Here is a 14791-nt window from a genome sequence, read left to right on the forward strand (position 1 = left end):
TATATATTTTTCTTCTTTCCCCCTTTGTAACGGCCCCCCCTTTTTTTCCCTCCCCCCCTTTTTTTCCCTCCTTCTGCTACTTGGATTTTTTTAGCTGCTGCGTCATGAGCATAATTTATGCAAAGAGCTTTGCCGCATGCTGCACCGCCCGCGCCAACCGCCGGGGGCGGCGGTCAGAGAAAGGAGGGGATCTGGGGACCCGGGATCGAGGCACCGTGGTGGGGAGCGGATCCTCCGCCCCGACCAGGTCAGGAGATCCCAGAGGTTCTCTCCTGGGACAAGAATAGGGGGTCGGTAGGACTAGTTAGTCAGCCGCCTCCGAGTGCAGCTTGAGGTCGTTTCATTTTGGAACGTGACAGTAGGAGCAGGGAAGTTCTGACTGGGGACCCTATGCCACCTTCCCTTCAAATGAGGGTTGGGATGGTGAAGGCGGTGACTTTCAGCCGCTTCCTTTCCTTTCTAAGGTAGTCAGCCACCCTTAACGGGGAAAGTCAAGTTTATGTCTATTCCCCAACCCCAGAAGAGAGAGGGAACTCAAACAGCCAAGCCATGGTGGAACCACCAAAGCAGCTGTGCCCCCAGCTCCAAATCAGGGCGGGGACCCAGGTCCCTCCACCCTCCTACCTTTACCCCAGGAGCGGTAGTAAGCTGTGTTGTCTAATGATAACTTCCGGGCCTTCTTGTTCAAGTAGACAAGGAAATGTGAAAAGAAAGACAAAAGTTTAGTGGAATAGAAAAAAAAAAAAAAAAAACTTCTGCTCTGGTGGCTGTGGGAGTGAGAAGGGTTTGATTTACTTATTGGCTTTTGAAAGTAGGTTTGGGCTAAGAACTGACAGATTTAGGGGTCAAGGGAAAGCAGGTTGGAGTAATACTGGGCAAATGGAAGAGGAAAACCAAGGAAAAGAAAAAGAATGAGAGAAGCTTTGGGGCAGAGGGAGGTTCTGTAGATTCAGTGAATGTGGATTTCATAGAGGCAGCCAGCTGTCAGTCTACTCTGCTGGCCTCTTACCTTCTTGCTCCAGCTCCAGCTCCAGCTCCACATTTGGTAGTGTCTGATGAGCTTGAGGTAGATGAATTATAGGTAAAGTGACAGGAAGTGGAGACTGCTTCCCTCTTGAGATTGTTCCTTAAGTCCCCACTACCAAGTGGCGGCAGACCAGGGTGCACACTTTTTCAAGAGGTTACTTGGAACTTGCTCACACCTGGAGGCGTTGCTCACAGAATCTTGCCTTTTGGGACCTGGCATTATCATTTGCCTGGCCAGCAGAGCTCCCATTGTATCAGCTTGCCCATGGGTTAGCAGTCAGAATACTTGGGTCTTAATCCCAGCTCTTTCGCCAACAGTCTGGGCAAGTAATTTAACTTCATTTCTTATAAAAGGAAGATAGAGCCCTGAGACCTCACTTTAGTGCCAGCTACTAGGAAGTCTGAGGCAGGAGGATTGCTTGAGTCTTAGGAATTCCAGGACAGCTTGGGCCACACAGCAAGATCCTGTCTCAAAAAAGAAAAAAACAATTATAATAACTACTTAATAGGGTTAAGTTTAATTGTGAGCTTGTATGTAAAAAGAAAAAAAAACTTTGAAAACTGTAACATCTATACAATTATAAAGCATCATTATCTGTACAATAGTTTGAACCCATTTTATTGGTCCTCTAAAACACTACATGGCATGGTATGACAGCTCTTGGGCTTGATTGGTCTACAGTCTAGTCTGTCCCTTTGGACTGTAAATTCTTTGAGCACACCAGTTGTGACTTACTCATCTGTATTTCCTACTGCTCTTTATGTGAACAAGGGACACAGTATTGCTATTGAACTTTGTCACATGAAGACAGAAACTCTTAAGTCTATGTGACTTGGTTGGTGTTGCACCTAAATAGATCAAAGACTCTGCATGACATGGATATCCGGGATAGTTTAAAAGAACATATATGATCAGAGAAGCTCAGGGAGACACAGAGTTAATGGGAATCAAAGTTTTCTATGGGAAAAGGAAAACTTTAACTTACATTGTATACACTTCTTCATTGCTTAAATAGCTCAAGAACCTATGTTACTTTTGTTTCATTTTTCATTGGGATATAATATACTTATCTTTGTTTGACTTTTTGTGAGTATGTGTGGTGGTGTTGGGGATTGAACCCAGGGCCTCACACATTTTATGCAAGTGCTCTACCACTGAGCTCCAACCCAGCTCATCATTTGACTTATCTTAAACATACACACATACACACACACACACACACACGTATAGATATGTATTTTGGGGGCTTGGGATGGAAGCCAGGATCTTGCACATACTACAAAAGCACTTTACCACTAAGCTATACCCCTGCCCCCTCAACTTTTTAAAAATTTTTAATTCACACATAGTAACTGTACATATTTATTTATTTATTCTTCGTAGTTGTAGATGGACAGAATACCTTTACTTTATTTATTTTTGTATGCAGTGCTAAGGATCAAACCCAGTGCCTCACACATGTTAGGCAAGCACTCTGCCATTGAGCCACAGCCACAGCCCCTAATTGTACATATTTATGCATTGTGACATTTCAACATACGTATATAGAATGTGTGATGATCAATCAGGTAATTGAACCCAGGTATGCTTTACCACTAAGCTACATCCCCAGCCCTTTTTATTTTTTATTTTTGGGCAGGGTCTTATTAAATTATACAGGATGTATTTAAACCTGTAACCCTCCTGCTTCAGCCTCTGGCGGTGCTGGATTATAGGTGTGCTACCATGCCCAGCTCTTTTTTTCCTCCCTTAAGGGCTGGGAGCAAATCTAGGGCCTCATGCACACCAGGCAACTGCTCTACCACAGAGCTACATTCCAGCACCAGCACTAAAGTACAAAAATCTATTTTTTTTTTTTTGGTTGTAGATGGATACAATCACTTTATTTATTTTTATTTGGTGCTGAGGATCAAATCTAGTGCCTTACATGTGCTAGGTGAGCACTCTATTACTGAGCCACAACCCCAGCCCAAGTGCACACCTTGACAAATTTTTACATATAGATCTATGCAATCACCACTCAAAACAAGACAGAGGGGCTGGAGTTGTAGCTCAGTGGTAGAGCACTTGCCTAGCATGTGTGAAGCACTGGGTTTGATCCTCAGCACCACACAAAAATAAATAAAATGAAGGTACTCTGTCCATCTACAACTTAAAAAAAATACATAAATAAGACAGAGACACTTTCCAATACCTAAGAAAATCCCCTGGTGTTACTCTAGAGAAATTTCCAAAGTAACATTAATTCTGATTTCTATAACATAAATTAGTTTTGCTGGTTCTTGAACTTCATCATATAATTTTTTAATTTGTTCTTTTTAGATATATATGAAAGTAGAATGTATTTTGACATTTCATACATACATGGAGTATAAATTTCCATTCTTGTTGTACATGATGTGGAGTTATATGGGTTGTGTATTCATATATGAACATAGGAAAGTTATGTCCAATTCATTCTACTGTCTACATCATATAAATTGAATAAAAAATATGTACTCTTTTGTGTCTGGCTCCTGATGTTTTTGAGATTCGTTCATGTCATCAAGTGTAGTGATTTTATTTATTTATTTTTATTGTTGTGTTGTATTTCATTGCATAATTATACCAGAGTTTACCCATTCTGCTATTTTTTGAGTGTTTTTGTTTGGCTGGTTCTGATTTTGGATTCTTATGTATAAAGTTGCCATGAATTAGACAAGTCTTTTGGTGAACATGTGCACTTATTTCTTTGGGGTAAATACTGAAAAGTGGAATTTCTAAGTTTAGGGTACATGTTCAGCATTTGTAGATAATGCTAAATGGTTTTCTAAAGCGGCTGAACCAATTTGTATCCTTACCAGTAATATACAAGAATTCTAGTCCAGTAACATATGAGTCCTAGTTGTTCGACATCCTTATCAATACTTGGGAGCAATACTTAGTAATGGCAATCTTCTTGCAATGAATATATATTATTTTTATATTTAAAAACCCAACAATTGGGCTGGAGGTGTAGTTCACTGGTGGAGTGCTTGCCCACCATATGCTAGGCCCTGAGTTCACTCCCTAGCACTATAATAAAATACAAAAGTAAATAAGCAAACAAGCCAGGCATACTGGCACACACCTGTAATCCCAGCAATTCAGTAGACTGAGGCAGGAAGATTGCAAGTTTGAGAGGCCAGTTCCGGCAATTTAGTAAGACTCTGTCTATAAATAAATGTATAGATAAATAGTTAGGGTAGGGATGTAGCTCAGTGGTATAGTGCTTGCTTATCACTTGTGAGGCCTTGAGTTCAATTCCCAGCACTGTAAAAACAAAACAAACAAAAAGACCAGTGTAAGTATTTCCATGGATAGGTGAGGAGATGTGCTAGTAGCTTCCTTTTACTTCTCATCCTAAATAAAACTCTTTAACAAGATCCTCCACCCAGCCTATTTTTTTTTCCTTCACTCTGATTTCCCATGCTTTCTGAGATTTCATTAATTCAACAAATACTTATTATCTACTATATGTCAGACACTGGGTTGAGTGCCTTTTAGCAAAAGACAAAACAGACGTGTTTCTTAGAATTGCAGTAGACTTGGGCTGGGATTGTGGCTCAGTGGTAAAGCCCTTGCCTAGCAAGTGTGAGTAACTGGGTTCAATCCCCAGCACCACATAAATGTAAAATAAAGATATTGTATCCACCTAAAACTAAAAAAAATATATTAAAAAANCCACACACACACACACACACACAAAATGTTCCTTGGTCAAGATAAATGCTAGATGGAAAATTACAGCAGATGGAAAATTACAACAGAACTCAGTAAATGCCATATTGGGTATGAGTAAGCTGTGATAAGAGATTCAGGAAACAATGGTGACTGCTGTGGTTTTGATATGGTTTGTCCCCCAAAGATTTATGTGCTAGAAGCTCAGTCTCCAGTATGTCAGTTGTTATAGGACCTTTTAGAGGTGGGACCTAGTAGAAGGTGATTAGGATGGGGCATCGCCCATTATGTTCTTGTGGCAGTAGGTCAGATCTTATGTGACCAGACTAGCTCTTTTATGTGTGTGTGTGTGTGGTGCTGAGGATTGAATTCAGGGGCACTTAACTACTGAGTCACATCCCAAGATCTTTTTTATATTTAATTTAGATACAAGGTCTCTAAGATACTTAGGGCCTTGATAAATTGCTGAGGCTGGCTTTGAATTCGAGATCCTCCTGCCTCAGCCTCTCGAGCTGCTGGGATTACAGGCATGTGCCACCGCACCCAGCTCTGGTTCCCTTTTATAAGGGCATTAATCTCACGCCCTCATGACCTAATCACCTCCCAGAGGCCCCATCTCCAAATTGGAGTTTAGGATTTCAACATATAAATTTGGAAAAATACAAACATTTAGTCTATAGCAAGCAGGAACACGGCAGTAATAGAAAGAATCACACAAAACCATTCTTTCATTTTGGGTAGAGAGAGCCCAAGTCAGGCAGATTTGGCCATATTTTCCTCTATTCTCTCAAATTAATCGGGTCTCTTTTTGCTTTACAAACTCCACTGAAGATTTTACCTCCTACAAGAAGCCTTCTTGAATAATAACACATTGGTCCAATTAATGTTATTACTTTAATTACATTATTGTTCTAATAACTTCATCATAAAATTTGTAATTTTTAGGCCATTTACTGTTTCTCGAGAGTGTATTTACATGGTTTACCTAACACATGAATGACCTTGTGTTTCCTTATGAAGGGCCTTATGTTTCCTCTTTCTTCTGAAGTCCTCCAAGCACCCAACAGGAGAGATGCTTTGTTAACATTGTCTTCCTTGGCACTATGTTCAGAAAGCTCCTGGAATTTAAGTAGAAAAGCCCTGGGTTCCCATCTAACCTGACTTGTGAAAAGACCATTTCAGGTCTTCTAAAACTTGTCATAAATCAACCAAGTTCTTTTTGTGTGTGTGTGTGTGTGGCAGGTGCTGGAAATTGAACCCAGGGCTTCATGCATGCTAGGCAAGCACTTTACTACTGAGCCTTATCCCCAGCCCAAAGCAACCAAGTTCTCCCAGGATCCATGTGTATTTTCCCACATGCTTGCCTCCCCTCCACAGGCCAAGTTTGCCCCTCCCCCTCTCTAACCACCAGATTAGAGGTCCCTACTGCCTAGGGAATAAGACTAGGGCAGGTGGGACTGAATGGAAGGTAGGTCTGTAGGAAAACAAACAAAAACCCTCTCATTTTTGAGGAGAGGAAAAGCAGCAGTGCCTTTCGAAGGGCTTCTAGGTCAGTTTGCATAAAAGAAGGAGGCAGTTATCAGTCAGGGCTTGCCTTATTGAAGTCCTGTCAGGATAAGGGGCTATGGAGGAGAAGGTCCCTGAAAGCTGTTAACAATGCAAGAATATCTTAAGATGAGAAGCCAGAGTTTGAGGAAAATTCTGTATGACAAGGAATATGGCTTATGCATGCTCTGGTTTTTGTAGACTTCCACCTCCTGTCCTGAAATGCATACAGCATTTTATTCTATTTAATTTTAGCAATGATGTAAAACTGTATTGCTGGGCTGCTGTCACTGTCTCTGACAGATTGCCCTACCAGCTGAAAGGGTAAATATGGTTTTCTGTTTTTTTTTTTTTTTTTTTTTTAACTTTCTGTACTGTAAAAAGGTGAGGAACATTTTAGCTCATAAATTATTTACCAAACCTCACAGGCATAATAGGCTGTGTGCATATTCATCAGGCTATCATCCATTATTCATGAAAAGTTCACTTCAACTGTTAGAAGAAAATGAGGTTGTTGATTGAAATGCTGAAGAAATGTGGGCTTTTGTCCTCCTCCCTCCTTTCTCCCCTCTAAGTCTGGAAGTTTCCATCAAAAATGATATTATAGGGGAAAAATTATTCCTGACATATAGAAGTATTGATATAGGAAAAGAAAGCTTAGAGTAGGAAATAAATTGGCAGAATCAACCACCATTCATTTAACATGGTCAGATAAAGACCCCTGACTCTTGCTTTCCCAGGCACTGTGCCCAGAAAATAGCCAAACTGGTTCTGTTTCTTGAAACAAAAGGGCAGCTTCAGCAAATCTGACAGAGTTATTGTCTATATAAACTAGATACTGGTTGCATTCTATAGCTTAAGAAATATTATTCTTCTTTTTTAATATATTTTTTTTAGTTTTAGGTGGATACAATATCTTTATTTTACATTTATGTGGTGCTGATGATTGAACCCAGTGCCTCATGCATGCTAGGCGAGCACTCTACCACTGAGCCAAAACTCCAGCCCCTTTATTATTATCTTCTTACTTGACCCTCACACCAGGTCTTGAAGGTAGAAATAATTTTCAAAATGAAAAAAATACTTAAAAAAATGAGAAAAAGAGAAAATGGAAACTCACAAGTTAAGTGACATGTCCAAGGCCACATACATAAAGAGCAAAAGTATGAGTGAACTTGAATCTAAATTTCCTTCCATATCCCATATTCGTTATACTTCCGAAGTACTTTGAATATTAAAGCCACTGTTTCCAAAATATAGATATTTCACATTTTTCATTGACTTTATTATTTTTCTTTCCTTCCACTGCCCCCAGTACTGGGGATTGAAATAGGGGCACTGTGTATTTGGGGTAAAAATGGGAGTTCATAACCCACTTGAATCAAATGTATGAAAGATGGTATGTCATGAGCTTTGTAATGTTTTGACCAACCAATAAAAAAAAAGAAAGAAATAGGGGTGCTGTACCATTGAGCTACATCTACATCTCCAGTCCTTATTATTTCAAGACAGGTTCTCACAAGGTTGCTGAGATTAGCATTGAACTTGTGCCTCAGCCTCCTGAGAAGCTGAAATTAAATGAGGGTTCCATTGCACCTAGCCAGCAATTACATTCTTTAAGCCATAGTTTTCCTGTTTGAAAAAAAGGAGATACTATATATTTTTTAAATTATTTCTTTTAATTTATATATGACAGCGGAATGCATTACAATTCTTATTTGGAGATATTATCTTAAACAGGATAATGTATATAAGATCCAGGGGTCTAAATTTTCCTCCATCTTGAGTCACCTCTTTTTATTGACCCTCTCTCCCATTCCGCCCTGGACCACTCACTTGGTATCAGGTCTCAGCCTGGAATTCCTGGTTTGGTTCCTTTTGGATGAAATGCAACTACAGTCATAGTGGGACACAGGTGTGAATTCTCCCCAACATGACTATACAAGGTTGTTTTTTTAGTTTTTGTTTTTTCAGTGCTGGGGATTGAACACAAGACCTTGCACATATTAGACATGCTCAACTACTGAGCTGCATATCCAGCCCCACAAAGTTGTTAAAGTTGTTCTTTACTGCAGAGGTAAGGGAAAACTGAAGTGAATTACAATAATGGAAAGTATTTAAACTTTGGTTTTGAGTTTTAATTTTCCCAACATTTCAAGAATTCAAATTTTCTTTTTTTTGTACAGAGATTGAACCCAGGGGTGCTTAACCATGGAGCCACATCCCTACCACCCCACCTTTAAATACTTTTATTTTGAGACAAGGTCTTATTAGGTTACTTACAATCTTGCTAAGTTGCTGATGCTAGCTTTGAACCTGCTATCCTTATGCCTCAGCCTCCTGAGTTGCTGGGCTTATAGATGTGTGCAACTGCACCTGGCAAGAAGTTGAGTCTTAATTAGGGGGTGTAAGGACCCTACATGAATGGATCCCAGACCATAACTTGGCTTCCTGTCCTCAGGTCTACTTCTGTCCCCTGGAAATTCTCCTTCAAACCTCCATTCATTTCTAGGAAGCCCCAGATGCTTCCTCCCTCTGGTCCCTCAGCTATCCCCAGAAGGACATTTCTCCAAATCTGACAGTTTAGCTTAGATTCTGGATAACACCTCAGAGGGTGGGAAGTGTGTGTGTGTGTGTGTGTGTGTGTGTGTGTGTGTGTGTGTGTGTGAAGGAAGAGGTTCCATAGTGGCCTTGTAGGAATAAGCTTTGGGCATAGTCTATCCAGCAGAATTGTCTATGGAAGACTGGTATCCCTTTGAGTATCCTGGCCATATTGAGACACAGATGAGGCTCTGCTCTTCTGAGTGCCCTGGGTAACTTTTGGAACACACACACACACCTCTCAAAGAAAAAAATGAATTCTAAACCCCCAAACCAGAACATTTTGGTATGCATTCATATCAGACCATTGCATTTTTAATAAGCCAAATAATACAAATGAGTTGGGATTTCACAGGGAGAAAAACCACAACCAAAAAAGAAGAGACCCCTGAGACTTCCTAGGCTGCCCCAGCCATGGTGGAGTTGGTGTTTTACATTCATTATGCAGAGCAGTATCTGCACCTTTCCTATAAGTGGCTTGCCAGGAATAAGAAAGCAGGGTCCACTTCTGAGCCATATATCTTGTAATAACTGTTCTCTTAGTGACACAAAAACCAGCTAAGACTTTGAAAAGGTTATTTCAAAAAGCCTGACTGGATTCTTAAACAAAGCTCCAACCTTCCTCTTTGGGCTGGGAAATAGGAGGTTATTCTGTTCTTCTAGTTACATAAGTAAAGAACATAATACATTGTAAGTGTTCAATAAATGTATACTAAAAAATTCTAATCAGTCCAACTGAGACCAGGGGGCTTAGCAGGAAAAGTCACTGTCTTAGATCCTGTCTCAAAATAAAACTCTAAAAGTATCTGAGACTGGGTAATTTTTTTTTCTTGGTATCAGGGATTGAATCCAGAGGCACTTAACTACTGTGCCACATCCAAGCCCATTTTTTATTTTGAGACATGGTCTTGCTAAATTACTCAGGGCCTTGCTAAATTGCTGAGGCTGGCTTTGAACTTACAATCCTCCTGCCTAAGCCTCCAGAGCAGCTGGGATTACAGGTGTGTGCCATTGTGCTCAGCGAGACTGGATAATTTGGAAAGTAGTTTATTTGGCTCATGATTCTGGTGATTGGGGTGCCAATTTTCTGGTAAGGCTGTGTCACATGATGAAGCCTAAAGGGAACTGGTAGTGTTCAGAAGGGGACAAGTACTAGGGATAGTTTGGGTTTATAATATCCCACTCTCAAAAGAGCTAGTTGGGGGCTGGGGATCAATTGATAGAGTGCTTGCCTCGCATGCACAAGGCCCTCGGTTCACCCTGAATTCAATCCTCAGCACCACACACACACACACATAAAAGAGCTAGTCTGGTCACATAAGATCTGACCTACTGCCACAAGAACATAATGGGCGATGCCCCATCCTAATCACCTTCTACTAGGTCCCACCTCTAAAAGGTCCTATAACAACTGACATACTGGAGACTGAGCTTCTAGCACATAAATCTTTGGGGGACAAACCATATCAAAACCACAGCAGTCACCATTGTTTCCTGAATCTCTTATCACAGCTTACTCATACCCAATATGGCATTTACTGAGTTCTGTTGTAATTTTCCATCTGCTGTAATTTTCCATCTAGCATTTATCTTGACCAAGGAACATTTTGTGTGTGTGTGTGTGTGTGTGGGGCGGGTATCAGGGATTGAACTCAGGGGCACTCAACCACTGAGCCACATCCCCAGCCCTTTTTTGAGTTTTACTTAGAGACAGGGTCTCACTGAGTTGCTTCGCACCTTGCTTTTGCTGAGGCTGCCTTTGAACTTGTGATTCTCCTGCCTTAGCCTCTGAGCTGCTGGGATTACAGGCATGCACCACGGTGCCCGGCCCAAGGCATACTAAGAGTTCATTAGCCATCATCTTTGATTTTTTTTTCCTCTTCTTCATCCTATTATTATTATTATTACAGCAGCAGCAGCAGCACTAGGGATTGAATCCAAGGGTGTTTTACCACTGAACCACCTCCCCAGCCCTTTTTATTTTTTATTTTGAGACAGGGCCTTGCTGAGTTGCCCAGGTTGGCCTTGAACTTGGGATCCTTCTGCTTTCGACTACTGAAATGCGCCACCACTGGCTTTCCTTTCTTATTTAAAAAACATCTTGGAGAACTTTCTCATTCTTTGCTTCAGCCACATGGTATTTCATTATCTGTATATACTAAGAGTTATTTTACCAGTTTCCAATTCATGGACACATAGGTTATTTCTAATCTTTTGCTATTAAAAAAAAATCCTGCAATAAACAACTCTATACATACCGGTGTTTCTCCTGAGTACAAATAAATCTTTAGGAATCATTCCCAGAAGTGGAAATGGTATGTTTACAATTTTGATAGATATTGGCAAATTCACCCTATAGGTATCATACCAATTTACATTCCCACCATAAATAAATTAGAATGTCTGTTTATCCACAGCCCTGAAAATAATGTTAGCAAACATTTGGATTTTTGCCCATCTGATAATGGTATCTGTGTGGTTTTAATTTGCTGCTTTCTTATGATGACTGAGGCTAAACATTATTTCATATGTTAGGAGGCTATTTGTTTTTCCTCTTCTGTGAACTCTCTGTAAATATTACTTGCTATTTTTCCTAATGTTGATTATATGCCTACTGATTTCTAGGAGTTCCTGATATGCAGGGATATTATATGAATTGCAAATATCTTTTTCTGGTTTGTCATTTGTCTTCTGACTTTATGGAGTTTTCAACCCTGCCAATTCTCCTGTTAATTAACGCTGAACATTAATCCTGATAGTCCAGTTGTTTCTATCTCCTAATCAATCTGGAATTCCCCTACTTCTCTCTACTGCCACTTCACTAGGCCAGTCTGCCATGATCCCTTACCTAAATGATGTTCCTTGGAATCGAATGGGGATTAGATTCCACCTCTTGCTCCCCTTTTCTTTCTTTTTGGTGGTACTGGGGCACTCTACCACTGAGTTACACCCCCAGCTCTTATTATTATTATTATTATTTTTAATATTTATTTTTTAGTTTTCGGCAGACACAACATCTTTGTTGGTATGTGATGCTGAGGATCGAACCCGGGCCGCACGCATGCCAGGCGAGCGCGCTACCGCTTGAGCCACATCCCCAGCCCATTATTTTTAATTATTTATTTTTAATTTTGACACAGGGTTTTGCTATGTTGCTTAGTGCCTCACTAAGTTGCTGAGGTTGGCTTTGAATTTGTGATCCTCCTGCTCCTGAGTTTCTGGGACTATAGGAATGTGGTAACATGCCCAGTTTACCCCTATTAATACCTATTCTGCATTCTATAACTAGAGAGATTTTTTTTTTCTAAGTCATCTTCTTATTTGTGTGTGTGAACGTATGTGTGTTGCTAGAAATCAGATCCAGGGTGGGCTGGGGTTGTGGCTGAGCAGTAGAATGCTCACCTAGCATGTGCGAGGCCCTAGGTTCAATCCTCAGCACCAAATAAAAATAAATAAAACAAAGGTATTGTGTCCAACTACAACTATTACAAATAATCCTGCAATAAACAACTGAAAAAATAAATATCTGAAAAAGAAAAGAAAAGAAATCAGACCTAGGTGCTAGTTAGGTGCCCTACCTTTGAGCTACATTCTCAGCTCCTTATTTTTTATTATTTTAAATTGATGCATTAAAATTTTAATTTTGAGACAGGGTCTCGCTAAGTTGTTTAGGCCTCACTGAGGTTACTGAGGCTGGCTTTGAACTTGCAATCCTCTTGACTCAGCCTCCCAAGCTGCTGGGATTACAGGCGTGTGATGCTGCGCCCAGCTGCCTGATAAGACTTTTTTAAAAAATAAAAATATAGCCAACATGCCTGTAATCCCAGCAACTTGGGGAGACTGAGGCAGGAAGATAGCAAGTTCAAGGCCGACCTGGGCAACTTAATATGAACCTGTCTCAAAATAAAATTTAAAAAGGCTAGGGATGTAGCTCTGTGGTAGAGTGCCCCTGATTTCAATCCCCCCTACTACAAAAAGAAAAAGACATGATCCTGGATCACCATGGCACACACATATCATCCCAGACACTCAGGAGATTGAGGCAGGAGGATTACAAGGCCAGCCTGGACAACCTAATGAGACCCTTTCTCAAAAAAAGGCTGGGGATGTTGCCCAGTTTGCAAGGCCCTGGTTTTGATCCCCAGTATTCTCCTCTTGCCTGCTCTACACAAACAGCATGATCATGCCACTCTCCTGTTTAAAACTCTTCAGTGGCTTGTCAGTGCCTAGGATAGAATCCAGTGTCTTCATATAGGCTTTTACATGGGCTCTAGAGTGTTCATGCAGGTTCTGTCTCCTATCTACCTCTTCAGCTTTATTTCTTGCCAATCCCCACCAGTCCTTACCAGTTGTATTCCGGCCATACTGACCTATTTTCATGCCCTTTCTCTCTATAAGCTCTCTCTCTTCTCTAGGACTTTGCAAATGTTATCCCCTCTTCTAGGAACCCATTTTCACTTGTTTAACTTCCACTCACCCTTCAAATTTTTAAAAAAATATTTTTAGTTGTTGATGAACATCTTTATTTATTTCCATGTAGTGCTGAAGATTGAATCCAGTGCCTCACATGTGCTAGGCAAGCACTCCATCACTGAGCTACAACCTCAGTCCTCACCCTTCAGATTTCAACTCAGACATCATTTCTACCAGGAAAACTTCCCTGAGCACAGTCGAAGAGATTGGGTGTCTCTATATATGATTTCATAGGCTTTTTCAATGCCCAGGTCTCAAAATGATAAACAAAATACCCAAACACCTTGTAGAAGACACTGACCAATCTAAGGGCAACCTGAAGGAATGTTAGCTAGGTCCAAGGGGGTTCCTGGGTACCAAGGGTTAACCCATTAGTCATTGGACCATTGGTCCTGGGAAGGACCATCCCATAGAAATATCTAAAATTATTTTTTTCTTTTTTTGCAGTATTGGGGATTGAACCCAGGCATGTTTTATCCTGAGACACATCCCCAATGTCTTTTTATTTGGGGACAGGGTCTTACTAAGTTGCCATGGCTAGCCTCTAACTTCTGATCCTACTGACCCAGACTCCTGGGTAGCTGGAATTACAGGAGTACACAACCATGCCTGGTTGAATTATTTAATTTTTAGCATTAGTAGGGCCTGACCAGAATTTTCAAGCTTATTATTAAATCTGTCCATTTCTCCTTCCTCTCCCTTTTGTTCTTTTTCTCCCCTAAAACAGAATCTAGATTTGAGCTGGAGGTGAAACAAGGACTGTGTGATCTCTTTGGCAAATGATGAAACTGAGACCCTTGGGAGGCAACAGATTAAAAACAATGATTGGCTTGTGAAGTCAAGTAGACCTGAATTTAAATTTTGCCTATGCAATTGTGTTTTTAGTTCAGATACTAACATGTCTGAAATATAGCTCTTTTACCTGCACATTCCTCAGAGACTGCTATGAACATTAAATGAACGCACCTGTTACAGTGTCTGACTCATACATAGTAGGGAATAATTAGTAGGGAGCTGATTAGATGAGGATCAAGGTCAGTTAATTAGTAGCAGAGTCTGTTTTTTCCCCCCTGAGATGGGGGCTTATTATGTTGTCCAGGCTGGCATTAAGCTGGATTTAAATAATCCTCCCACCTCGGTACCCCAAGTAGCTAGAACTACAGATGTGTACTACTGTGCCTGGAAGAATTAGTGTCTTGATACTGAGTCTACCTCCTGAACTCTTATTGACATGGACTACTACAGTGAACACAATATCAGGGGTCCTGAGGTCTCAGAAGGAGACATAGGGAAGTTTCCTTTCCTGTGCTCATTCCTTTTTTTTCCCCCTAGTTCCTGATCACTGAGTAGGAGTGAAGGCAGATTAGTGACCTCTTCCATTTTCAAGCTTTGAATTGAGATCACTTAGGATCTGACTTGGAAAAGTTAGGATACAGAGAAGATTTG

General features: G+C 40.6%; 1 protein-coding gene across 1 annotated transcript in view; it reads right to left on the reverse strand.

Annotated features, from left to right (window-relative positions):
* The window catches only part of Pou6f1 (POU class 6 homeobox 1), a 43863-nt gene that overhangs the window by 27091 nt on the left and 1981 nt on the right, over positions 1–14791 (reverse strand). Inside the window, exon 2 of the mRNA XM_048802744.1 lies at positions 1010–1491. The gene's annotated coding sequence lies outside the window, so the exon portion shown is untranslated. The remainder of the gene's footprint in view (positions 1–1009; positions 1492–14791) is intronic.

Source organism: Marmota marmota, unplaced genomic scaffold (assembly GCF_001458135.2).
Source record: "Marmota marmota marmota unplaced genomic scaffold, marMar, whole genome shotgun sequence".
NCBI lineage: Eukaryota > Metazoa > Chordata > Mammalia > Rodentia > Sciuridae > Marmota > Marmota marmota.